This window comes from Carcharodon carcharias, chromosome 28 (assembly GCF_017639515.1).
Source record: "Carcharodon carcharias isolate sCarCar2 chromosome 28, sCarCar2.pri, whole genome shotgun sequence".
Taxonomy (NCBI): Eukaryota; Metazoa; Chordata; class Chondrichthyes; order Lamniformes; family Lamnidae; genus Carcharodon; species Carcharodon carcharias.
In genome coordinates, this window is record NC_054494.1 from 27,267,156 (window position 1) to 27,294,632 (window position 27,477).

The window sequence follows — 27,477 nt, forward strand, 5'->3', positions numbered from 1 at the left end:
CTGGCGAGGAATGTGAAAGCAATTGAATTCAGTCAAGGCTCTGACAGCTTCTCAAGTCACTGAATGCTGCATAACAAGCACTGTTTCCTGTAGATGGTGACACACTAGGGTGTGATCCTTTTTAACCTGACCCAGTATCAGGGATATTTAACTATCAGGCCCATCCCTGCCTAACTCACTGCTGCACCAAGTGCACCTTGGGGCAGTGATGAAAGAATGATGATCAGAGGATTGGAAACCCAGGCTGAATGTCTTTTCCACAATTGCCCAGCACAGGAGTATTGAAGTCAACCACTATGCTCCATCAACAGGTTGAGATCTATTAATTCAGCTTGATCTCTGGATTGAAGCTGAGACATTCTGAAATCACAAGCAGAGGGTGAGTGGATGAATCACAACGAGGAATTGTACTTTCGAGAGGGTGACAGAAAAATGAACAGAATCATGAAATTCAACCACTAAACAGCAGTAAAAATCCCACAATCCCTGGTAATACATCTGGAATTTGACTTCTGCCCACTCTGTCCGCTCTAAACCAATGGTTCTAATTGTAAATGCAATTCCCAGATCATTGGTTGAAAAAAAACCCCGCAGTTTTGAAATTCCTGTGATAAAAATGAAATTTGTGAATCCAATGACCTTGCTCACTGAGGACTTTCCTTTGCTTCCAACAGTGCTGATTACTGATTGGGGTTCCTTCCTGCTATTATTTTATTGACAGCTTCCATTGGAAAATGTTCTCTGCTAAACACCTGCAAAGTTCCAGGAGCATTGTTAGAAGACAGTAGCTTCCTTTGCACCTGCCTACTCCCACCCTTTAGTTGGTCATGAGCTCCCAATGTCTTTAATGCCTTTTATTTCCTTGATTTTTCTCATTTTTCCTCCTGTTGACTCATTCATCGAATACGTCTGGCATTTAACCCTCTCCTCTTTTCCATCGAAGCACATTATGCATCTCATGATTACTTGCATCAAATGTTGTGTTTTTATTTCTCCTTCTCCCTAGTCTTTATCTTCCAGTTCCAATGCAGGGCCCAAACCTGAAGCATTAAACTCTGTTTTTCTCTTCTAACCTGCTGAGTTTTTTCAAGCATTTTCTATTTTTGTTCCCTTTCAAAGAGAGAAAAGATGATCTGTGCTATAAGATCCTTCGGATATTTTCTCAGGTACAATGCAGCTCTCATAAGGAGCCTGGACAATTTACATTTCAGGGTGTGCCATGTTTGTTCATGAGATGTCAGCATCACTGGTAAGGCCAGCAGCATTAATTGACCTGCTTGCTGGGCAGAGCAGAGTTCAGAGGCAGCCACAGTTTGGAATCACATGTAGGTTAGACCAGGTAAGAACAGCAAATTTCCTTTCCTGCAAACCACATGGGTTTTTATCCAATTTCTTGATCATTATCCATGAGAATAGCACTTTATTCTAGATTTGTTAATTAATTGAGTTTAAATTCCCCCTAGCTCCGACGGTGGGATTTGAACTCATGTTGAGGTCTCTGGATTACATTAGCACTATTTGTTTAATATTCAACTGTACATTTGCGCATCAATAGCAACTTCTTGCGATCTCAACTGGGCATGTGTCTTTCACAAGGAGTGCTTCAGTCCCCTTAAAGGTGAACTGTGGAAACGTTTGGTAAAATGAGCCCAGTCGCAGATCATTACCCCTCTTACTCCATAGCGAGCAGGCGTCCAGAACAAAATTAAACTTGGATCCACTTACTCACATAATACAAAATGACAAACATGCATCACTTCTCCACAGAAATGGGCCATCTCGCTCGACTTAAACAAAATAACTCCTCAATGTCCATCTAGGGGCTGGTCCCCAGAGGCTGGGCCTAGCTTGCTGGGGTTGCTTTGGGCTCACAACAGTGACTGCACTTCAGAAGTACTTAATCGGCTGTGAGCTGCTTCGGAACATCCTGAAATGCTGCACACATGTAAATTCTTCCTTTAAAACCCGACATAGTAGCCTCAGCTGGATCTGGGTGTCCTTGTGGCCTTCTCCTTTTTAAAATAATTTCAGTCACTTCAAGTCCCGTTCACAGCCAGAAAGAAACTCTGGCCAAACTGCTCCAACTCTGCTGGGGCTGGAGACTTCCCAGGGCAATGGGCATGAGATATTTACCAATCATGGAGACATGGTAATGAATTATTTATTGTTAATCTTAGGGAAATCTTCTTTATTCTATTAACTAGCAGTGGTAGAGATGTTTTCTCCATCTAAAATGGTGTTATAGACAGGATTTTTGTGGTTCCCTCCCAGACAGTAATCAGGGTGTGAAAGGTGCGTGTATTTTCTCACCCTCAGAGAGATCTTCCTCAACTTAAAATAAATTTCAGCAGCAGGCTTCTTCTGATTTTAAATTGTTATCACACACTTGTACCAGATGTTTGAACACAATAGCTCTATCACTCGTCTCACTCACGTGATCACACATGTAAACATTAGATACTGATGTAGTTAAAGCCGTGATTACAAAAATGGAATTTATAACTCAGCCTCTATGTCGATGCAGGCCCGATGTCTTCTTGGTTGAGTTGATACTGTAGTTGGAGGGAAGATCTTTCCCATGAAGCTGCGAAGCCTCTTGTAGATGAATAGCCAGGAAGTTGGCTCTCAGGTGAACTTGGAAAAAATACAGTAGTTTCGCTGCATTAGAAGAATTTCTGTTGAACGTGTGCGTACACACACTTGCTTGGTTCAGGATGTTTGCTTTTTAATTCGTTCATGGGATGTGGGCACTGCTGACAAGGCCAGCATTTGTTGCCTATCCCTAATTGCCCTTGAACTGACCAGATGCTAGGCCATTTCAGAGTCAACCACATAGCTGTAGATCTGGAGTCACATGTAGGCCGGACCAGGTAAGGACAGCAGATTTCCTTCCCTAAAGGGTATCAGTGAGCCAAATGGGTTTTTCTGATAATCAATGATAGTTCCATGGTCACCATTATTGAGACTAGCTTTCAATTCCAGATTTATTAATTGAATTTAAATTCCAGCAGCTGCTGTGGTGGGATTTGAACCCATGTCCCCAGACCTTTAGCCAGGGCCTCTGAATTATTAGACCAGTGACATTACCACTATGCTACCATCTCCTCCAATATTATACTGCAGCCCCTGAAAGTTAGTTTCAGTCACATGACTGCAGGGTTAACATGTCTGGGGTTGTGACTGCCATGATACAATGGCAGCTGACAGTGGTCATTGACTCTTATCTCTGTCCCAACTTGAGCTGAAATATTCCCCATTGTTCAATATGGTACTCAGGAGACCAACAGTCTAGAGATCCCATATTCCTCAAGCATTGATTCATCCTTACATGATAAGATGTGCAAACCTCACTGTTGGCTGCAAAGTTCCCTTATTCGGGTCCACTTTTAACTAAATATTGGCCATCGAATTGAATACCGTCCACAATTTAAATGCTGTTCAGCCATCTAAACAGGTTTTGTGCCACTTTCACAAATTATGATCTAACAGTGTGTAATATCCAATGTCCTCATGCTTGTACTGAGCATATTTCTTGCATGAATGTGCTTCATTATTTAGAAAAACTTGTAAGGAAATTTTTTCCCCCGAATCCTTTCTTTTGAAAAACTGCCAAACAATCTCAAAATTTGACTGAGAGACAGACCACTATCTGAATTGTTTCTCATTGTGAAACTTTACATGCTTTCAGCTCAGCTCAACCCTGGAGTGTTGAAACCAAAGCTATGTAACTGTAAATAGGAGCCTTTAAGGCTAGAAAACTGCTTGTGGAATATAGCAGCAGTAAACAGAAACACAATGCTGAATATAGGTTAGGGCACAGTTCCTGAACACTGACTACTGCAATCTGTAGTGCTGGCAATGGGAGATAGAATATAGGTGCAATTGCAGACAACGCAGGTATACAATCTGGCCAAATTGCCTGTTATGGGGGGAATGCAATAACCACTAGTTTCGCTCATTGTTTTTGTGCTATGTTCTTGCTACCGATATAATTCAGGCAATGGGAGCTGAGGCACCATCTGAAACAGTCCTGGGTAACTCAAAGATTATGGCTTGGGTTGTTCTGCATGTACTGCAATAACGGGAATTGCATTCGGTGGCACAGCACTTTGAATCATGTAGTCTTATTGCACAGAAGGAGGCCATTCAGCCCAGTGAGCCTGTGCTAGCTCTTTGAAAGAGCTCTCCAATTAGTTCCACTACCCTACTCTTTTCCCCAGCCCTGGCATTTTTTCTTTCTCTTCTTCAAGTAGTTATCCAATTTTCTTTTGAGGAGAGAATCTGCTTCTACCGCATTTTCAGGCAGAGCATTCCGGATCATTAAATATTGTTTCATTGAGAAAAAAAAATGCTCTTCACCTCCCATTTGTGAATTATTTTAAATATGGGTCCTCTGGTTACTGACCTGCAGTAGTCTAGGCTGAGGAAGTTGAACAGGAAGAAGCGTGGATTGCTAGAGATCTCCAGTGGTCCCGGATGTCTGCTCTATGGACCTGTTGCCACGCCACCCACGAGGTGTTCTGTTGCAAGGACAGCTACATTGGATGGAGTGAAGGGCAGTGCCGTAGGGATGAGACATTAATCAAGGCCTGATCTACCTTCTCAGGTTGACATAAAAGATCACATGGCACAATTTCAAAGTAAAACAGGGGCAGTCTCCCCGATGTCCTGGTCATTATTTATCCCTCGACAAACATCACATAAACAATTTTATCGCCATCATCTCATTATTGCTTGTGGGAGCTAGCTGTGAGCAAATTGGACGCCCGTTTCCTACATCGCAACAGTGACTACATGTGACTATACAGTGGCTAAAAAGTGCTTTGGCTGGTCCTGAGGTCATGAAATGCGTTATGTAAATGCAAGTGGGATGTTAAGTGAACTATGCTTCCTGCTACAGAAGTACCACTGGGCCACACTGGCAGTGGACATTGAAGATCACCATGGTCTCTAGTTTCATGATTCCACTTGTTCCGGGATGGTGTTTGGAACATCTGTCTGTCATCTGGTTAGCTGTCCAATAATAAACTGAAAAAAGAACTGATGATTTACTCTGGAGAGCAAATAAACCCTTGGTCTAGATTATGGACCATGCCTTAAGAAGGCAAAGGCAGGAACCAGCCACCATAGTGCAGCACCAGTGAACTGCGGGGTCCATTCACGGCCTCAGGGATACCTCAGCTGTCACCAAGGGGTATCAAGGTCAGATGGCCCAGACACTGGTCGTGTGTCAGGACAGTCCAGGCAGAGAGACAGCCGGGAGGAGTGTGAGTAGTGGCTGTTTGAAGCTCCGACAGCAGTTCCATTCAGCTCCACAATAAGATGAGTAAAAAGAAGAGAAACTGTCCTCTCTCCGCTAATCCCGCTAAGGATTGCTGATCAGATCCCTGAGCACCTGATACTGACCACAGCATACACCCCTCCTGCCGTGGTCATTCTCACGCCAATTTGGCAAAGGCCTCCCAATTTGTACATGTTCTGTGCACCAGAACAGAATGAGTGTGTAGATGCCACTCACCATGTTGGAACCTTCGTCTGCCCATTTTACACATGGGGCAGAATTTTTTAGGTCAGTCTGTGGGCACACGCCCGACCCAATCGGACATGAAGTCGCGCGAGATGACGTCGGGCGAGAGTCCCGATGTTATCTCGCGCTCGCGCAATATTTCGGTCGGCGGGCGTGCACAAAGTGTCAGAAGCGCGGCCGCTGACAATTAAAGCTGTTAAAATTCCAATTGTCCCCGATTTCTCGTGGTCCGTCCAACGGGCGAATCTGCCAGGCGGACTTTGCATTTTTATGAAACCTCACCCAAGGGCGGGATGAGGTATCCGTAATTAAATTTTAAAAAATGTAGAAACGTATGGACAGAATTTTCATCATGTATCTGTTCAGGCGGCTGATTGTGGTGTGTGGACACTTTTTGCCGGATTTTCAACACTTTATTCGTTGGTTTTAAAGCCTTCAGCTCTCTGCCTTCGGAGGGCTTTCACTCATCACTTGCCCGCGCCCACGCTTACATCAGCGCCCACCCTCCACCCGCCCACACCCTGGCAGCGCTGAGCATTTCAGCGCCCGCTTCAGACTAGCTGGCCGTTAATTGGCCAGCCAGCGTGAAATCGCGGTCGGGGGCTGATCGCGACAGCAGAACGTTTCCCCAGCTGCTCCCTGGCCTGCCCATCGCACCCACACACCGACCTCAAAATACCGCCCTTGGAAATTCGGTGCCGCGCCATTCCATTTCTGCACCTGTAAGTTTTGCCACTGACCAACAGCAACAAGCATGAGAGGGCAACACCTTTCAATGGTTCCATATCCTGGAGTAGCACTTGCAGAGAGATCGGGGGGCTCGGACAACACCAGCCCCTCTCCCCACTCCACCCAGGCACCATCATGTGCAGCACGCTCTGCAACTGTGCAAAGAGGCCTGATCATTGCAACAGGAAGAGCAGGATTTAGAACGTGAACCAACACGGGAGGGAGATGGGAAAAAGCAGGAAGTAGCTCCAGACAAAAATATAAAATATATCTACTTTAGTGCCTGGGCCGCCCCTTTTAGGAACTCTGTCCACATGCACAAAGGGGTTTGGCCCAAAACACCTTCAGCAACACTCTCCTCAGTACTTTCCTCCATTACTAGTGCCCAACTATTGGTCTTGCTGCTGCATCATTCTGCATGAACAGGAACCGATTCTCAGCAGAACAGGTAAATCAATGGCATAAAGGAACAACAAATATGTTGAGGGAAGTGTGCGTTGTTTCAGATGTTTGATACCTAACTAACCACTCCATCCTTTATGGAAGGAGTAAGACAAGTGGCTGCAGGATTTTATAAACTGGATGACCAGAGGGCATAATCTCAGAGTAAGAGGTCACCCACGTAAGACAGAGATGAGGAGGAATTTCCTCCCTCAGAGGGTTTTCGATCTGTGGAATGGAATTCTTTACCGCAGAGGGATGTAGGGGCTGGGTTGGTAAGTATATTCATGGCTGAGATAGACAGATTTTTAATCAGTGAGAGAATCAAGGGTTATGGGGAAAAGGCAGGAAAGTGGGGTTGAGGATTATCAGATCAGCCATGATCTCATTGAATCAAGCAGACTTGATGGGTCCAATGGCCTACTTCTGCTCCTACATCTTGTGGTCTCATGAACTTAAGCCTCCCCACATTGTTCAAGGTCCCTGTATGTAGAGTGGCTGCGTCTGGCACTGGGGTGGCTCACCAATGTTGCCTGGTTTATGCTATTTATTGTCTGGTGCACCAAGCAGATCCAATGGTGACCATCAGCCCTTTAAAAAGTTACTTTCTCCCCTCATTCCCTCTCTCACTCCTTACACAAAGGTTTGTGCCCTCGTGACCTGTCAAACTGATTTTCAATCAGTAATGTCGCAAATTGTTGGGTTAATGTTTTCAAGGTGTTCAGTCAGTTTGTAATTATAGGTAGCTGATGACTTGGAGAGTTGGTGCTGATCTCTCTTCGTTGCTGGCTCACTGAGTGACAGGGAATTCACTGACAGTAGCAAAGACATGGTTAAACCACCATCTACAAGGCACAAGTCCGAAGTGTGATGGAACTTTTTATTTTTATTTGTTTATGGGATGTGGATGTTATTGGCTAGGCCAACATTTATTACCCATCCCTAATAACCCTTGAGAAGGTGGTGGTGAGCCGCCTTCTTGAACTGCTGCAGTCCATGTGGTGTAGGTACACCCACAGTGCTGTTAGGGAGGGAGTTCCAGGATTTTGACCAGGTGATAGTGAAGGAACGGTGATATATTTCCAAGTCAGGATGGTGAGCGGCTTGGAGGAGAACTTCCAGGTGGTGGTGTTCCCATGTCTCTGCTGCCCTTGTCCTTCTAGATGGTAGTGGTCATGGGTTTGGAAGATGCTGTCTAAGGAGGCTCGGTGATTTCCAGCAGTGTATCTTGTAGGTGGTACACGCTGCTGCTCCTGTGCATCAGTGGTGGAGGGAGTGAATATTTGTGGATGGGGTGCCAATCAAGCGGGGCTGCTTTGTCCTGGATGGTGTCAAACTTCTTGAGTATTGTGGAAGCTGCACTGATCCAGGCAAGTGGGGAGTATTCTATCACACTCCTGACTTGTGCCTTGTAGATGGTGGACAGATTTTGGGAAGTCAAGAGGTGAGTTACTCACCACAGAATGCCTAGCTTCTGACACAGGATTTATATGGCTGGTCCAGTTCAGTTTCTGGCCAATGGTAACCCCAAGGATGTTGACAGTGGGAGATTCAGTGATGGTAATGCTATTGAATGTCAAGGATTGATAGCTAGTTTCTCTCTTTTTGGAGATGGCCATTGCCTGGAATACTCTTCACTTCCATGGATGAGCGCAGCTCCAACAACATTCAAGAAGCTCAACACTATCCAGGAAAAAGCAGACAGCTTGACTGGCACCCAATCCACCACCTTAAACATTCAGTCTTTCCACCACCGACGCACACTGGCAGCAGTCTGTAGGAGACGCACTACAGCAACTCACCAAGCCTCCTTCGACAGCACCTTCCAAACCCACGACCTCTGCCACCTAGAAGATCAAGGGCGGCAGGCACATGTGAACACTACCACCTGCAAGCTCCCCTCCAAAATATTCTCCAACTGGACTTGGAACTTTGGTGGGTAAGAAATGTTGGCCTTTGCAGCAACATTCACATCCCATGAAAGATTGCAAAAAATACCCAACAGCACATGAACTCTCCTGGAAACCTTGGTGACCTAGAGATAACCCATGATTACATGTGATCAGCAATGCCCAGGATGTTATCTGTTGAAGGCAATTCTGTTCACAAGACAATGTCAAATGGGAAAAGCAAACAATTCTTTGCATATCCCGAACTCTCAAAGTTTATTGTGATATTCTTGTGTCTGCTATCTTCATTGAACCATTGAAACAAAACAGGTTAAATCTGCAGAAAATAGAGAACAAAGGAAAGTTTCTAAATTCACTAAGCAACTGTCCACTGGTTTCTAGGCTCATTGGTAAAGGTGGCATCCTGAAAGTCATGGATTGATGTCAATGTCAATTATCATTCTCAGGCACTCAATGTCTGCGTTAATTTTTTTATGCATTTAGAAACCCCTAGAAATGTCCTTGACTCTCTGACCTTCTCAATCAGTCTGTAACTAAGGCTCAAAGTTCTGCAACACATCACTGTTGTGACAGAATTGTGACAGTCTGATGGATGAAGGAATGAAAGTATAAAAACAGCAGAGTTCTGAAGTTGGGAACCGATGAGGAATGGCAAAAAGGACAAAGTTCCCGATCCATGGAACTGGACTCGGCATACGTTGGCACTTTGCTAAAAGTGATGATGACTGGACAGTAAGGGCTCTATCATTAAATAAGTTGCAGTAAAAAAATGAATTTTAACATATTGGTTGACCACACAATAAAATTCCGCATATTGAATGATTGTTTCCAGAGTAAATACTTTATCAGAGCATATTGAAAAATCTTGCGTTTATGTAATGGCTCATCACACCCTTCAGATGCCCCAAAGTGATGCTCCCAGATCAAAGTGCTTTTTGAAGGGTAGTGACTGTTGTTACGTAGACAAACATTTTGTGAAAGGCACAACAGACAGGCAGGAGATGAATGAGCTATAAATCCATTTTTAATGGTGGTGGTTGCAGGAAAATCGTTGGCTTGGACGTCAAAAAAATGCTCTGCTCTTATTCAAATAGTACCTTGGGATCTCTTAATGCCTCTGTTTAAAATGCACTAAAGTATCAGCCTAGAATACACACTTCAGTTCTAGTGTGGGGATTGAATTTACAAACATGCTCCCAGTTGAACCAAGCTGACACTGTTTTATTCTTTCGCGCCATGAGCGCCTCATTGCCTGGGTCAGCATTCATTGCCCATCCCTAATTGCCCTTGAGAAGGTGGTGGTGAGCCGCCTTCTTATACCGTTATAGCTCATGGCCAGAATTTCCTGCTCATCGGGCGGGTGCACACCCGACCTGAACGAGTGTAAAATGACACGTGACATTATGGTTGGCAGCCCTCGCGGGAGTTGGCAGCGCACCCGCCAACAATTAAAAGACCCATTAAGGCCATTATAGTCATAATTTAAATAAATTTTTCGCTGCCCGTTCAACCTTACCACAGATTTACATGAGGGAACACATTTTTTTAACACCTTAAAATTCTTTATTTTCAATTTTTTATACCTTCATCTCCCTGAGGTAGCTCAATGCCTCAGGGAGCTTTTCCTGCGTGCACCTGTGTGCACGTGTGAAGTTCCCCGCTCGCCCTCCTCCCCACCCCTCTTTCCCCCCAGCCCCCTCACACCCCTTCCCCCCACCCCCATCCCACAGGCAGCACTGAGCGCTGCAGCATGCATTTCACGCTGGTTGGGCATTAATTGACCTGCCAGTGTGAAATCGTGGTCACAGCCCGATCACGGGTGGCATTCGGCTTCCCAGCCGCTCCCACCTGCAACCCCTCCCCACTCCCTAGCCCGCCCGACAAAGGCAAAGTCCTAGCCCATGTGGCATAGGTACGCCCACAGTGCTGTTAGGGAGGGAGTTCCAGGATTTTTGACCCAACGACAGTGTAGGAACGGCGATATATTTCCAAGTCAGGATGGTGTGTGTTTTGAAGGGGAACCTCCAGGTGTTGATATTGGTCATGAGGAGATATTAATGTCTATAATGTTATTGGAAGTTATTTTTTAAACTAGAGCTTAGTGGTGTCTGAGTCTATGTGTGTGTATGTATGTGTGTCTTAATTGGATTAAAGCCAGCTGGTCTAGAGGCTTTCATGTAAAGAAGTAGGTTTGAAACAAAAATTAGATAAACATGGGGAAGTTTAGAAACATAGATGTCAAGGGGGCAATTTGCATTTTTAAATAAATCATTCAAAAAAATGGGTGAAATCTTATACCTAGCTAGAAGATACCAAGCAATGTGTTTATTTGTTTCAGCTTACTAATAAAATTGGTGGAATGAAAGGATGTTATTAGAAAATGTAAAATTAAAAGCCTAGTGACACAATAGAAAATCTACATTCAAAAAGAAAGATATGTATGAAGGAGAGAGGAAATTGTGGGTAAGGCAGAAGCTGTCTGCAAGGGCCCAGAGCTGAAAGAAACTCGTTTTGAATGAGACTGTCTAGAATGTGCTTTGCTGGGTGTCTGTTTAAATCTATGTGTTTTACAGTTGTCTTAGCAACTGAGAGTGAGATTAAGTTGAGGATTTTTGTAGTTATTATAGTAGTAATTTTATAGACATATGTATGTGCTTACAATTCTTATTGTATTAATAAATGTTTAATTTAGTTTTTTAAAAACTCCCTTGAGACTCGGTGGTCTTATTACTACTGAATTCAAAGCCTGCGTCTCGAAACATGCAAATTGCAAAATTGGGTTATGACAGTTGTTTCAAGTTTCCCTCTGGGATTTGAACAATTCAGCCTTTAACTTTGGCTGTGTCATAATAGTATTCCTACTTGCCTGCTGCCTTTGTCCTTCTTGGTGGTAGAGGTCATGGGTTTGGAAGGTGCTGTCAAAGGAGCCTTGGTGGGTTGCTGCAGTGCATCTTGTAGATGTTACACACTGCTGCCACTGTGCATTAGTGGTGCAGGGAATGAATATTTGAGGAGTTGAATGGTGAGGTGTTACCAGTTCAAAACTAATTAATTTTCTGTTTTTCTTTAATTTTCTTGTTTTAAGATGTCCTCAGGGTGTGAAAGGTCCAATATAAATATAAATATTTATTTCCTTTCTTGAAGCATTAGTACAATTACTCTTTAACTACAGTATTGTGTGTAGAGTTGAGCACCATACCTGCTATAAAGAGGCCCTGCAAAGAGTTCAAGGAACGGACACAGGAATGATACTTTTGTTACAATGATATAAACACCAATTGCTCATTAGGGATTGTATAAACACCTTGTAGGTTCATTTATTTAGAATAGGCACATGAAAACATTTATACATAGGTAGAAAACTTGAGAATATCAGCAGCAAAGCTGTATGTGTGTGTTTTGTTCAAAGGCAAAAGTGAAACTAAGACTGGATCACTTGACACACTTCCTTTCTAGTTATGTCATGCTGCTATCCCTTAAAGGCATAATAGAATATGCTTTTTTTTCTTTTTAAAGATACTTTCCCCCCTTCCAAAGAAGTATAACTATCTACAATGCATGTTCATATTTCATTACTTTTACATAAGCATAGGGAACTGCTGAATCTATGAGACTCTAAGGTGTAGAGGTAATCTCCTGGTAACCCCCAGATCTTGTAATGGTAATCTTGTCTGGAGGTTTCTTTAATTGCTGACAGTGAGCTGTGGGGTTGTCATTCTTGAATGATGTTCCTGGTTGCAGTTGGGATCTTGTCCTAGATGCAATAGGACTGTACAGTGGTTGAGAAGCTGGAATGGATCTGATTTGTCCTTGGTTACACCTCACCATTGCACCTTTGTGTGTAATGACTTCATAAGATCTTGGTTCAGAACAAATCCTTGTTACCTCAGCAGGTTGCCATGTACCTTCTGTGGGATCCTGAATGCAAACTGATTGTCTCAACTATAAATTTGGCAATTCTGTACCTGCATTTTTATTGCGCACATTGGTTATCTTTCCTGCACTTTTAAAAGTTGCTCTCTGTTCCTGACAGAGTAGAATGGGTAAGAGTAGGTAAATTGGTATGCACTCATGCCAAACATGAGCTCTGCTTGTGATGGAATAATTGCACCTAAAGGTATCACTCTCAATTATAACATTGCAATGTGTAGGTTTTGCTTGGTCTGTCTACATTTGAGAATTCGGGATTTCACCATGCAAATCATTCATTCAGCTAGGCCGTGAGATCTAGGGTAATGAGGGGAAGAAGTAGTGTGATCAATATTCCACTTCTCACACATATCCTGAAATGGCTTACCAATAAATTGTGGACATCCATAAGGATCTCACTAGGCGCACCAAATAAACTGAAAATAGCCCTTAGAATGTGTGTGACAATTGTGCTTGACATACTGTGCAATTGTCAAATAATGTGGTACTTGGTAGAGTACTCGATGATGACAATGAAGCCAGTGCCATGGACATGACAGGGTCAAAAGCAATTTTGGACCAAGGATGGGAAGGAGCTTCATCTGGAATCTATGGTGCTTTGTGCTGACTTGGCATATGCTCTTAACATGTCTTGCACTTCTTGATGATGACTTCAATGCCATTGTTCATATCCAGACAATAGACTGTCTCTCTTGCAAGTCTTCGTATTGACCTATGCCCATGTGTGAGTGATGAAGTTGTTGAAAAATATCAAGTACAAAGATCCTGGTATGATAGCCTGCCTGCCTTTGAAAATGAGTCCCTGGGAGACGCCTAGCTCATGTTCATGGACATAATGTGGGCATAACGAATTGAATTAGGCCATCCTTTAATGATGGTTTTCCACAGTTTCAGTTGTGTAGAATCTTTCATTGTTTCTTCTTCAAGCTGCTGGCATTTGCGTTGTGCAAAATGTACCAGATCAGTTGACAGACTTGCATTCTCCTGCAAGCGTAATGTTGTAGCTCATTTGAAACTGCCAATTTTGTCAAAATATTCTGAATATTTCAATGTTAGGTCATGAATGGAGGCAGTTGGATTAGTTTCTGAGGTTGATCTGCCATGTGACATCTGACTGATTCCATGGATTGTGACTAGTGCGAGTTCCTTTAGTCTCCACAATGTAAAACATCTGTGACACCCAGGAGGATTGATGGTGCTTGCACTCTAGGGCTATGGATCCTGCGCATGGAATTAGTGAACCATGGAATGCCAAAGGTTGTGTAGTAGTAGGTTCCACCATGGCCTTCCATGTTTGTGGATACATGTCTTTTAGAATTCGCAGAGGTTGGCACTTGCCCCTGTGTCAATATTGACCAATAACAAATAGTTGCCAACTTTCTTAGGACAAATAATTTGAATCTTGGCAACCACTTTGGATGGTGTGACTGCGTCTATGTTTCCATGAGATTGACGGTGTGAAACTTGTGCTCACCACTCATTCTCTCATTGTGCACATCATCGTCATTTTCTGGTTTGTTAATCACCTCATGTATTATTTCTGATGGTGTAGAAATTGGTGGCTTCTATTGCTTGAAGATACCGGTAGTAGACAGTCTGTTTGGATCAGTGCACAGCTCTTTGTGGCTGCATCAGCCTTTGCTCTAGTACATTGCTGCTGCCAATGGCCCTTTCCACCACATGATTTGCAGGATTGGTGGTAAGCTGGGTACTTGCTTGGTGCATGCAGAAGGCCACAGCTTCCACATGTCTTGATAGGTTTGGATGTTCTCGTGAGTGCGTCAACAATTGTGGTGGTCCTTAGGACCTGTAAGCTTCATTGATCTGAGAGGATCACTTCATACTTATGTCTATCCTTGAGTAATTCTATACATTTTGGGCTTGTCCAGCAGATTTTGCTGGAATGTTTCCATGGGAGTGGATGCGATCATTAACTCAACTATTCTTTCTGCTAGCTCTGCGTTTGAAAAACCACAGTATGTACCCTTTCCGCTGCATCTGCTGATGAGGGGGCCTATGGATTCTGTCAGCTGTTGCTGAAATGACATGAACTCTAGTCGATGAGTATGGAAGTTTAACTTGATTCTGAACTGGTCTTCCAATGTAATCCCTATCTTTTGGGATCCTTCAGCTCTTCTGCTGTTAATCCTGATGTGTTCAGCCTGTGTAGACCTTCATTCTTAATTGCTAGGCAAATTTTTATGGCTTGCTTGTCTGGTTCAGATACACCTGATCGAGAAACCATAGCTCTATACGTTGTTTAAACATTTTGAATTCGGATAGTAGGTCAGCTGCATCCCAATTCAAACTGGGCAATTTTGCAGACATTCAGACAATATCCCTTTGACCTTCCACCTCGTTTTATTCAATTTATTGTTCAGCAACTCCTGAAGTCATCCATTATAACCGTAACCTTCTCTGGCCCAATTTTTATGATGGTTTCTTTTGTTGCTTGACTCTCCCTCGCTCGCTACCGATCCGGCCCAAACCTGGTCACTCGCCTTTTCTGACTGAGCTAACCCGGTGCTTGTCCTCTTGATGCAGTGTCCTACTCACTGAACTGACAGGCTAGGCACCGCAATCTCACCCGAGGGATCCATCTGCTTACCTTGAGCACTATCTCGCTGTGTCCTCCAAGCTTTTCTGTTAAGTCAGCATGCTGTGTTTGTAACATTCTCCGGCCCTGTGACTTCGTAGCAGTCTGACAAAAATGGCCACCTCTTGCCATGTAGCATGATCTAAGGCTGTTCAGCGTGTCGTACCCATACTTAATCTTGCTGCCACGCTGTTTGACCACCACTGAGTGCCATGTCATCTTGTTAAAATGACATAAACACCAATCACTCTTAAGGGATTGTATAAACACTTTGTGGGTTCATTTATTGAAAGTAGGCACATGAGAAATATATACATAGATAGAAAACTTGAAGCCATCAGAAAAAGAGCTATGTGTGTGTGCTCTGCTCAGAGACAAAAGTGAAACTAAGGCTGGGTAACATGACACACTTCCCTTCTAGTGATAGCATGCTGCTATCCCTTAAAGACATATTACAACATATACAGGATTTTAAATCAATAATTGTAAGAATGAACTAAGGGAGCTTGATCTACTCTCATTCGATAAGAGAATAATGGGCTGAAATGAGATACAACTTGCTATAATCAGGAAGGAATCAGTCAAGTTAGTGTTGAGAATTTATTTCAACTGAAGTGAGTGAAGGGAACTCGCTAAGAGCTAGCTTATAAGCTTAAACTTCAGATCACACTTCAACTCAAGAAGTGACCACTTAACACTCAGCTATTAAAATGCGGAATTAGCTGCTGTATAGCAAGTGAAGGCGGACTTGGATGAAACTTTCATAAAAAGAAATTGGATATACTGTGGATTTAATGAGGGGCAGAGGGAGCTTGATTGAACCCAAGGGGGAAGAGGATAAATTGTTTTATATTTGTTCTTGGAATGTGGCCGACATTAGTGTTTATCCCCACAGAAGATTATGCTGGAAATGTTAACTTGCCCTTCACCTCTACAGATGCAGGCTACCCTGCTTTTTTGTTTCTGATTTCCAGTATCATTTTTTTTGGTGTGTATTGATGCGGCTAGTGCAGGTATCAGCGACCTTAATAATAAGAAAGGTCATTCTTTAAAATTTAGTCAATAATGCCCTAATACATTCAGAACCACCTTGCTGTTACTCAGAGCCAACGACATTGAGGTGGTCAGCACAAATACCGTAACAAAGAGCCTTACAAACCTTTGCTTAGCGTACACCTCACTTGGGGCAATCCTGCAGCTCACCAGCTCACGGGGGAGGCAAGCACTGAAACTTGGTTCAGCATGTTTTGGGGATCATCTGCACCAAACTCACAACATTCGACGTGCCCATAGGAAGGCCAGAGGTGGCACAGCTGCAGAAGTGGCCCCCACCCCACCCACCCCCCCACCCCCCACCCACCCTTCCCCCGAGCACCAGCAACAACACCATCAGCTGCCAGTTCCGTGGGCGCCCATGCCGATCCCCCACTGGACTCTTCAAACATGAGAAAACAGAGAAATGATTCACAGTTTGGACGTACTCGAGGAGTCCACCACTACCGCCAAGGTGGGCACACGTTTCAAAAACTTTGTAAAGGGTTTTACCAAAAGGAAGTTGTTAATCGATTGAAATACAATGTCAGTAAAAGTTTTACAAAACAAGCCATTTAATTATGATCAAAATGGGTTTTGATCGGTCAAGGTCACGTCTCGCGCATGGGTCCTCAGTGAGCCACAAGCGACTCTGCAATCACAGGTTGCAGACCCCTGGGCAAGTGGGATGGATTCAGTAGCCGCTCCTTTTTTTCCTTATTTTTATTTGTCCATTGTTTCCAGGCTCCAGGTGTGCAGTGCAGATTCACCAAAATGATAACAGGGCAAAAAGAGTTAAATTGTGAGGACAGCTTGCATAGGCTGGGCTTGCATTCCCTTGAGTACAGAAGATTAAGAGCTAATCTAATTGAGGTGTTTAAGATGATTAAAGGATTTGATAGGGTAAATAGAGAAAAAGTATTTTCCACTAGTCTGGAGGAGTTCAGAACATGGGGGCATAACCTTAAAAATAGAGCTGGGCCACTCAGGGATGATGTCAGGAAGCACTTTTTCACACAAAGGGTAATGGAAATCTGGAACTCTCTCCCTCAAAAAGCTGCTAAGGCTGAGGGTCAATAGAAAATGTAAAAACCAAGATTGATAGTTTTTTTTTTAAACAGGGTTACAGAACCAAGGAGTGTAGATGGATTTATGATACAATTATTATTGCCTGTCCTTTGCTAGCGAGGATGATTGTCTTCCATGGGTCTGAGTGGCTGGTGTGGCCTATTCAGGATCTGTAGACTTTATGACATGTAGAGTATTTGTTTTCCTGTGGGATGACTGGTTGTTTGTTATCAGTTTGAGTCATGGCGTTTTTTTTACGCTTTTGCTTTTTCTCTTCATTTTATTGTCATTGGGTCGCAAAATGCTGGGATCCTTCCCATAGGCCCTGCCACCATCTGGTTCAGTCCAAGGAGATGGTCTCCCAGGAGTTGATGTCAATGTTGCATTTCTTCATGTCGCTTTCAGCATATCCTTGAAGAGCTTCTTCTGTCCACCTCTGGTGCATCCACCCTGACTAAGCTGGGAGAACAGGACCTGCTTTGGGAGCCTGGTACCTGACATCCAAACTATATGACCAACCCAACGAAGCTGATGGCAGATGATCACAGTGATGCTTGTGGAACCTGCGTGTGAGAGGACACCAGGCAGCATTGATGGTGTGTCTCCAGTGCCTTCAGTTGCCTCCTGTACATTGTCCATGTTTCAGCTCCACACAGTAAGGTAGGGATCACAACCACATGGTAGACCATGAGCTTGGTTTCAGTTTTGATGTCGCGATCTTCAACATTCACTTCCTAAGGTAGCCAAAAGCTGCACCAGCAGATTTCGGGTGATGCTGAATTTCATCATCAATGTCAGCCTTCTGTGAAAGATAACCTCCAAGGTACTGGAAGTGTTCCACATGTTCCAGGCACTCATGAATCCTAATCAATGGGGCTGTGGTGTGTGACTTTGGAGCTGGTTGACTGAGGACTTTGCTCTCCTGAATATTGAGTGTAAGTCCCACCTTCTTGTATTCCTCAGTAAATATGTCAATGATTCTCTGGGCACTTAGTGCAGCATCATTAGCATATGGGAGCTCAATGACTAAGGTCGGGATGGTCTTAGTTTTTGACTGCACTTGTCTGAGAATAAATAGTTAACCGTCCAATCGATAAATAAGCTGCCCTCCAGCAGGGAGCTTGTCTCTAGTCAGGTGGAGCATGACAGCATGGAAGATAGAAAAAAGAGTTGGGGCAAGGATGCAACCTAGTTTAAATTGTTTAAACCTCCAAAGGGTCTGTAATGGATCCGTTGTTACGGATCATGAAGCAGGTGAAGGATGGTAACGAATTTTGAAGGACATCCACACTTCAGCAGGAGCTTCCTCATGATTGCCTCACAATTTACAGTTGAAGATCTTTGTGAAGTGGAAAAATGCTATGTAGAGAGGTTAATGTTGTTTGCAACATTTTCCTTATAGTTGGCGAAGTGTGAAAATCATGTCAGCCATGCCTCTTGATGGCCTAAATCCACATTGTGATTCGGACAGTTGGTCTTCATCAAGTGTAAAAGACAGTTCTGAAGATCTTTGCAATGATCTTACCTGCTATGGAGAGCAGGGAGGTTCCTCTGTAATTTCCACTGTTGGGTTCATCCCCTTTCTTGAAGATTGTCACAATCATGGTGTCCTTGAGGTCACTCAGGTCTTCCTCTTCATTCCAGATCTGGAGGATGAGGGCACAGAGCCATAATGTTTGTTTCTCTCCTCCATGCTTGAAGAATTCAGCAGGGATTCCATCACCTCCTGCTGCTTTGTTGTTCTTCATTTGTGTGATGCCTTTCACCACCTCCAAGATTCCGAGCTCATCTCTAACTGGGTGTTGTGGGATGGAATTGAAAACAGTCAGTGATTGATTCTTGATTGAAAAGGTCTTCAAAATGCTCTCTACAATAACATTGACAGCTTCCCTTTTCTTGATCAGATGTCCCCCATCCTTAGGCATCAAAGGAACTGATCCTTGACTATGTGGGCCATAAACACTTTTGTGGCAGTCAAGAAGCCACGGTTATCGTTCTTTTCAGCAAGATGTTGAATTTCCTTTGCCTTGTCTGCCAACCACATGTTCTTCACGTCATGGGTGCACCCTTGTACCTTGGCCTTTACTTGATGGTAAGCCAGTTTCTTCTGCTTTGAGCTCACCTCATTCTGCCAAGGGCAGAAAGCCTTGTGCTTATGATCAGTTCATTGATATTCTGATTATTATTCATCAAACCAATTCTAACGTTTCCTGACAGAAAAATCCAAGTGTCTTTTTGCGTGTCTTGATGATATTGGCCTTGAGGGCATCCCAAGCACTGGACACTTCTTCTGTTCTTGACTGAAGCTTGAAAGCTTTTCCCTCAGCTATTGTTGGAATGGGTCGCTTTTGATTGGATCCTTCAGAGCGTCAATGTTGATCTTTCATGGTCATCTCTTCTGTTGCACCTGTCATTTGGGAGCCAGGGCGATGGACATAATTGAACAGTCCAATGCCAAACTTGACCAAGTTCTCTCTGGGATTTCAAAGGAGGACAGGCTTACTCTTCTCAGCGCCAGTGTTAGAAAAGATTCCAATCTCTCAAATGGAGCTATTGGCAAGCAAGGAATTGGAAGTGTCAATTCCAACGGCGTTTTTCTCCTTACCAAGTGCGCAAAACATGGGCTTGTCATTAACAATACCCTGTTCTGTCAGAAGAACAAACACAAAATATCATGGCAAAGCCCACAATCCAAGCACTGGCACCTGATCAATTATGTCATCATCCATGCCCGAAATCGCAACGAGGTCTGCACCACCAGAGCAATGACAGGGCCTGATGACTGCTGGACCAATCACTGACTTTTTCGTTTTCTGGACTTAAGATACAGATCAGGCACGTTCCAACTGATTGACGGAACAGGCTCAAGAGGCTGAATGGCCTATTCCTGTTTCTATGGTCCTATGCTATTGAACGCCGGCCCTGTAAATAAGAATGTAGTGGTCTATCCGAGGACCGAACAAACTTCTGATTGAACGGACTGCGATTGTCTGCAATGATGTGAGGTGATGTTCCTACAATATGTTATGTACTCATTCAGGGTAAAGTGTGTATGAAGAACACTGGAACACACAATCAAACTGGCAAGGCTTTGTATTCACATTAAAACAGCCATGTAGAATCATTTAAAGAAGTTCAAAATATGACACTTGCACCAAGTAACCTCTCATGGCTACTGAGTAATGAGGGTGTTAAAATATTCATTTAGAGGAACAATGAACAGTTTAACATTTGCAAAGGTGAGAATGGGGGGAAATTAATCATCTGCTTAGGTGCCCACTGTGTGTAAGGATTACAAAACTATGCTTAAATAAAATTACTGTTATTATTTGATACTTAACAGTACAACTCTCCACAGGAAAGGATGACAGCAGCAAAAGTGAGATGAGTTTGAAATTCTGATGAATTTGAAAGTCTTCGCTTTGATTCGTTTGGAAGGACTTTTTCATCTTTTGATTTTCTCGCTCTTTCGTAAAGGTAATGAAGCAAGCAGCCCTTTGATGCCCATTCCAAGAACTCATTTTTCCTTGACCCAATGTCCAGCAGTGGAGTTGAACTCTTATCCGATTCTCCCATACTTACCCTTTCCATCAATAGTCACTGGGTAATTCACAGGAGCAAGGAACACTAGCTGAAAACAATTTCTTTCATTAAGTGAATTACCCCATCATTAACACGTGCTGACATATTGACCAGAATTTTGAGGAATTCCATGATTGCTTCCAATACTGTGTGGAAAAATGATGCTGAACAGCTGCTTCGCAAATGCCTCAATCGCTTTCTCGGTTACTCTAGAGTCACATTAATACTGGCCACAAATATCAGAATGGGGGCAGCTGGACAAAAGCCCCATTTCGAATCTAAGTCCGGATTGGAATTGATGCAAAATTATGAATCGCACCCTCAGCTAAATGTTTCCAGGTAGCCTATATTCAGTCTAAGGTCCAATTTGATGTTTAATTCCTTAATTTGAACTCACAGTACTATCCAGTTTTAGCAACCCCACCCCGCCCCCCCCCCCGCAACTCCTGCATTTGGTTTTATAGATTTGTTCTTGAACAAGGTGATGGTTAAAGTTTCAGCAAATGCCACGGTGGGGAAGCTCATTGGGAGTGTCTTCAATGAGAGTTAAAAGTTTCTCTCCCTTTTTTTTGCAGGAAAAGACAGTGTGTGTGTGTGATTTTACCCGCCTTTCAGTGTTGATGCTAAAAGCCTGGAGCCTCATCTGCCAGCTGCACATATCGGAATTCTTGGGTTTGCAGGGGGTGTGGGTGGTAGGGTGAGTGGGGGGGGGTGGGGAAGAAAAGTGGGGTGGGGGGATAAAGTGGGGAGGGGTTGTGACCCACACCCACAATTCCTTGATAGATGTGGCTGGCCATGGAGTGATCCCCAGGGCAATAGGTGCAATCTCTCATCAAATGGCCCACTGCTTTTTGTAAACTGGGGTGAATTATAGCTTGCACTTGACTGAAGGGCCTGTGGAAAACACACCTGCTATAATGTGGCTGAGCCCACTTGTTAAAGCTGCTAACCATGCACTTAATGAGCTGGAAAGCTTCACTCATACTGTTCTAGTGTCCACATGTCTCCAGTGCTTCTTTTTTATTTGCTCGGTGTACTTTCACTGAAAGTGTGGGAAACCCTATGTGGACAGAAGGCTTAGTGACAAGCCCTCCCCCTTTTCGCAAATGGGAAAAAAAAATTGCAGCCTGCGCTCCGGTTATTGTTAGAAGCAATAGTCCTCACCCTTTATTTGTGGAGGCTTTATATTACCCCCTCTGATTGGCACATCGACTGGGTTCTGGAAGAGGTTAGCAGTTGTTTAAGGAGTAAACAATATTCCCATCATGTGTTCGCGGTGAAAGTTCTCACGTTGTAATTTAGGGAAACTGTCACTCAGCTGCACCTCTGCTTTCAAACCCTTGACGCACTTACACCGTATGTTAAAAGTGTCCATCATTTCGCATTTTATGGAGCACTGAAACTGACAAAGCAGGAAATTGGCATCATTTTGAACAGAGCACGCGGTTCAAAATGAATAATCCTAGAATTTCTCCCCCCTTTCCAAAATTTTGTGCAGTTACCATAACATGACAGGATGGGCATGAGAAGCAAAATTAAGTAACTTGTAACCAGACATTGTAAATGAAGGATTTATCAGGCTCTATGACATTTTACTAATTTGTGCCTCAGTATGAGGGCATAGCTACCTTATAATGCAGAGACTGAAGATATTTTTACTTCAAGATATTTTTATTTTGCCCACATATCTCATGACAACCAGGTCATTGAAGGTAAATACAGCATTTCATAGCTTTTTTTTAAGAAAAAGGACTTGCACTTCCTTTCACAACCTCAGCACATGCCAAAGCGTTTGAAAGCCAATAAGGTCGTCACTTCAGATAGGTTTTGGGTGCAAGTCTCACTCCATAGTTTTGGGGACAAAATTTCAGCATAGTTTTGAGGGAGTGCTGTACTGTCAGAGGTACTGTCTTTCAGATAATATTTTAAACAGAGGGCCAGTCTGCTTTCTAAGATGGACATTGTCACGACCAGCTGAGGCAGACAGAACTGGCTCCCCTCCATCCAGCCTCCTCAGTTGGTCACAACAAAGATTTTTCAATTCCTTTTCCCCAAGGGTGTCTTTTTTTCAAATCCAAAGCTACTTTTTTATCACCTATACAGTGAACAATAAAGAGACAATTAACGAGGTTTTCTCGAGTCAAAGAAAGAGCAAGTTTATTAGCCGCTAATCCGAGAATAAAAAACGCAATGTCTCACACACACAAATATCAGAGGTAAGGAAAGTTAGAGTCCAAAAAAAAGTTAAAAAAATATATGGTTAGAAGTCCTTTGCTTGTCTTTGAGGCATAGATTGTTAAACATGGTGATCAATTGAAGTTATCTTGGAGCAGGTAGCTGTAGAAGATGTTGCGGCTCTTACAAGATCTCTGTTCATTGGTAGATTTTGGGTCTGCTGATTTCTTGAACTGGGTTCTATAATTATCCCCAGCGAGAGGGAGAGACAGAGAGAGATTCCTTACTGCTCCATTAGCAGCTTCTCCAGAGTCCTCTGCTTCTGCTTGGCAAACCCAATTCTAAAGTCCTGCTCACTGTATATTCCAAAGGAATTCGATTACCATGTCTGCTGTAGTCATTGTTGTAGAGCAAGTAATCACATTTTGATGTTTCATCTCAGAAATTTTTGACACATTTCAAGATAGTAGAAACCATCAGATGGGTTTCTGGAAACCAGGAGATGGGATTCTTTCATTCTCCACAGGGGGGGTTTACATGTCTATTGGTTGTATATCCTGGCTGGCTAACTGTTCCCCATTATCGTGATGGACTCTCTGCTAGACAGGTGAGCTCATAAAGATGCAAACAACATGTCCATTCTTTTCAATAGTCCTTTTTGAAGTGGACCTTGAAACCCCTGTGTGAAATTCCATGAGCAACATGTCAGGGCATGTTGGCACTGCAATCCATATAGCAACTTTTCAGAAAAGGTCAACCTGCAATTCCAGACATCAGGTAACTCATGGCAGCCATTTTTAGTCAATGTCTTTCCTTGTCTTTAAAAAAAAAAGGCCCTGTTTCAACAATATGTTTTTGGTAGCTGGTGAAATTATCAATCACTATTTCCCATCGTGGCGACAATGTAAACGTCCCTATGACATTCTTTTGAAGAAGAGCAGGGGGGTTATCCCTTGTGTCCTGGCAAATAATTATCCTTCAAATATCATTATCAAAACAGTTTATCTGGTCATTAAGACAGTGCAGTTTGTGGGAGTTTGTTATGCACAATGTTGTCTGCTGCATTTTCTATGTTACAATAGCAACTACACTTCAACAGGTACTGCATTGACTCTAAAGCACTTTGCGATGCCCTGAGGTCATGAAAAATGCTGTTCAAGTCTTTCTTTCCCTTAAAAAAATGCTGTCATTTCTATAGAACACTGCCAATCAATGCTTATCACTGCAATCTTGTATAACTTGTCATTCTTATCATTGCTGGTGCAAGGTTCATTACAGTAGCAGCATCCAATTTCAAATAATTTTGACATTTTGCTTGAGGATACTTTTCCAGGTTCCAATATATTCCAAGCTTTGTCACTATATAAAGGTAGGTACAGGCAGCACCCTAAATGGAAATTAATATAATGTACCCTGTTTAAGGTGGGGTAAGATCTAGTGTGTCTAGTTCTTAAGGGGCCATCCTTGTTTTTGAATTCCTCCCTTGCCTCCCTCCCTATCTCTTTAATCTCCCCCAGCCCTACAACCCTCTGAGATCACTGTGCCCCTCCAATTCTGACCTCTTGTGCATCCCCGATTCCCTTTACCCTGCTACTGGCAGCCGTGCCTTCAGCTGTCTAGTCCACAAGCTCTGGGGTTCTTTCCCTAAGCCAGCTCTGACCCATGCCCCTCTCTCCTTATAGAGTCATAGATTCTTTAAGACATTATAAAAACTATATCTTTGATCAAGCTTGTGATAAGCCCTAATATCTCTTCATATGGCTCAATGTCAAATTTTGTTTGAAGCGCCTTTGGCCATTTCATGACATTAAAGATGCTGTATAAATGCAAGTTGTTGTTAATTAACCCAGAAAGATACTGTTTGGCTGGTATGTACAACACCCCCTATAAATATTTAACTTAAGGACAGACTGGACTTTTTTTCAATGACCAAACCAGTCATTCAATTGCACTTTGTAATTGGTTCTCATTTCAGCATTGTAGGCTGGATTTGCCACTGATTAATAGCTGATGGGTGAAAACCTATATGCTTTAACACAATAAATCCTTTATGGTGCTCTTTAGTGCCTTATCGGGTTTGTTCACTGACAGAGTCCCTGTAAAAAGGTTTATTCAGGAGGCAAATCCTCCTTTATCACAATGTCTTTGTGGATCCAAATGGAAACATTATGGAGGCTAAGGCAGGTCCACAGATTTTTTTTTAAACTTGTTTGCTGCGGCTCTGCCTTTGATTGAGTTTAGCGTGTGGCACCCTAAAAGCACTATGTTTGGAGACTGGATGTGTAGCACATTAGCATGGCAGCCTTTCATCTCCATGATCTGGGTTCAAATCTAGCCTGGAGTGAGAAATTGAAAATCTCCTTTCTCTTCTAGCTGAGTTTGTGTATTCTCAATCTCAATTCTTGTGGGGCAGTGGCAAATTGGCATTCTCACCCAGTATACCTACAAATGTTGCCAGGTGTATGGAAAACTCTCTCTCTCTCTTCAGGTACCATGCCTAAGAGGACATTGGTGACCATGGCCCTCCAATCTAGCTCTGGAGGCATGGATGATCTTTATTGGTGGTAAATTTATCAAGTTTGCAAGGCTCTTTAGAAAGATCGTTCTTTGTCTATCTCGAACTCTTTTACCTTCAGTCTTTCCCATTAGCATCAGACTTTCTAAATCATGAATTCTTATTACGTGCCCAAGAAATTCCAGCTGTCTCTTCCTGATCTTGGTCTGCAGAGTTCTTTTGGTCTCAGATTTTACTAGCGCCTCTTCATTGGTAGTGTGACTTGCCCAAGATATCTTCATTATTCGCCTCAAAAGCCACAACTCTGCAGCCTTAGCTCTTCTCTGCAATGCTTCACTGATCGTCCAACACGCACTTCCATATGTCAAAATTAGCAACCCAGATTCTCAGCTTTGTTTTCATGGCTAATTTTCAGTTGATCACAATCTTCATTTTTTGAAATTCACCTATGGCCATTCTAATCCTTCGTCTTATTCCTTGGTCACATTTTCCATCCAATGTTAACATACTTCCTAGGTAACAAAATTTGTCCACCTGTGTGACCTTTTCATTCTTCACTGGGATTTTACATTCTGCTATGACTTTCTTTTTGGACACTACCGGAGAAATACCCTCAGCAAGATGCACTGCAGCAGGTCACCAAGTATTCTTCAACAGTACCTCCCAAATCCACAATTCTATCACCTAGGACAAGGGCAGTAGGTGTATGGGAACACCACCACCTGAAAGTACCCCTCCAAGTCACTCACCATCACGAAGAGGAAATGTATCGCTGTTCCTTCATCATCACTTGGTCAAAATCCTGAAGTGCCCTACCTAAAAGCCTCATGGGTCTACCTACACCACACAGACTGCAGTGATTCAAAATGGCGGCTCTCACCACCACCTTCTCAAGGGCATTTAGGGATGGGCAATAAATGCTGGTCTAGCCAGCAATGTCCACAAGTCATTTAAATTTAGTTGACTAAATCAGCAAGAAGAGATTGTGAGTACCCTTCTAAGGTTTAAACAATAACACACTAGGTGGAGTAGAAGCAGCTTTACTCTGCAGCTGGACTTGGGCTGCATGTTTTTGATGCTGACGTTATTTGCTGGAAATAGAAAGATATTTCACTCCCAGAGACATAATAATTGATAAGCATTAAAATTTCCATCAAAAACAAAATTAGGTACTTTTTCCTGAAACCAGATAGCACAGCAGGCCATGGGTTTGTATCTTGGATTCCCCACACTGTACAGTCACAGAATGAGGAGCAGCATTGGGGTATAACTCTCATTGCGTTGAAATTCAGATCAGGACTTGGGGTAAAAGTCTGGTTTACCATCCAAGTTGGTAAGCTGATTTGAAAGATTTGCGAACTGCTGCTGTTTTTCTCAGTGTTGCTGTTTAATATCCACATTAAAACCAGGCAGTTGAGACCCAGGGCGACATTTGGTTAGGGGAAGGAAACGGGGGATGTTCAGAAAGATACCTGAAAAAAAATGATCACAATGTTTTCACTGAAGGGGGAGTCCAAATCTAAGGCTCATAAATATATGACAGTCATTAAGGAATCCAGTAAGTAATTCAGGAGAAACTTCTTTACTCAGAGAGTGGTCAGAATTTGGAACTTACTACCACAGAGCAACACTGAGGTAAATAGAATGGATGTTTTTAGGGGGGAGCTAGGTAGGCATATGAGAGATAAAGGAATAGAAGAGTGTGGTGAGAGAGTTGGATGAAGTGGCAGGGATCTCGTGTGGAGCATAAATATCAGCATGGTTCTGTGGGGCCGAATGGCCTATTTCTGTGATGTAAAATGCCATGTACTTCCATATCAAAGGCAACTCATTCCACCAGCTACATGTCTTTTATGAGTTTCCTCAATTTAATAGCTTGTCAGGAAAATATAATAATTTTCATAATGTTATTGGAATTTATTGTAATGATAGGAAGTGTGTGTGTGTGTGTATGTATGTTGTGGGGTGGGCG